The sequence below is a fragment of the Schistocerca americana genome, chromosome 6 (assembly GCF_021461395.2).
Source record: "Schistocerca americana isolate TAMUIC-IGC-003095 chromosome 6, iqSchAmer2.1, whole genome shotgun sequence".
NCBI lineage: Eukaryota > Metazoa > Arthropoda > Insecta > Orthoptera > Acrididae > Schistocerca > Schistocerca americana.
The window spans coordinates 288,255,405-288,256,720 of NC_060124.1; positions in this window are offsets into that span (position 1 = coordinate 288,255,405).

Below are 1,316 nucleotides of genomic sequence, written 5' to 3' on the forward strand. Positions count from 1 at the left end.
CGTGCAGGGTGCGCCGGCGCGCAGCTGCGCCGCCTGCCGCCTCCGTCGGCCGGCGCGCCTGCCACTGGCCGCCCCCACCAGCCGGCTGTAGCGCGTGCGCCCACGCACCGCGCGGCCAGCACGCCGGGAGGCCCCCCCTCACCGGCCGGGGCCGGTCCCACCCAGCCACCGCCGCGTATCGCTTCACACCCAGATGCCATTCACGTTCGTGGGCATGGTGGGTATCGCTGAAACAACCGGTTGGTAGCTCAACCGATCGTCGCCATCACTGATTTACCTCTAGCGGGAACAACCGCACCACAACGGTTTACCAGTTGTTCATTTGCGTAACGTCACCAGCAAACGTAGACGTCCATCGCCATTTGCAAATTCAACGATTGTTGCATGCCTGTGTCAGGTGTCACGACACACTATGTCTGCCCACATACACGCAACAACATGTGCACGCTTCGCGAACACGTGGAAGGTGGCCCCCGTACGTATGCGATGTCCATTGCGCGAACGACTGTCAACCGGCCTCTGTCGCATGTCGCAGATGTGGAACGCAGTGCACCATGCTGTCACGGTGTGTGAGAAGAGACGACTACGTCTGACAACACGCGCCACTACATCAACAGACGGCTCATGCTGATCGCCATCCAGGGCATACCACACTGCAATCCGGCTCTTATAGGGAGACGACACGTAGCTGAGTGCACAACAGTTGGACCGCATGGTTCGCCGTTGTTGGCGCAGTCGTTGTACGGTCACATGTACCACGATGTATCATTCAGTACATGAGGACCAATGTGCAGTACAGTGTGTGATTTGGACGTACAACATCAGCGGACAGTTGACACAGGCCGTACCACAGCGTAGGCTAAGTGCTTCGCCATGCGAATGCCAATGAACAACTGCGAAGGGCATTGAGCATGTACGTCCTGCTGCCATCCACATTACAGTGTATCGCTGCAAGGTGTTTAACATGAAGCGATACACTGGGGACCAGGCAGTGCGAGTAGCAAACTATATTGCGGGGGTTGCAGTTAGGCAACACTACACTAATTTAACGCGTCGTATGACAATTACAGAGCAGGTTAAGGCCCAACGTGTGTTGGGTTAAGGCCCAACGTGTGTTGGGTTAAGGCCCAACGTGTGTTGGGTTAAGGCCCAACGTGTGTTGGGTTAAGGCCCAACGTGTGTTGGGTTAAGGCCCAACGTGTGTTGGGTTAAGGCCCAACGTGTGTTGGGTTAAGGCCCAACGTGTGTTGGGTTAAGGCCCAACGTGTGTTGGGTTAAGGCGCAACGTGTGTTGGGTTAAGGCGCAACGTGTGTTG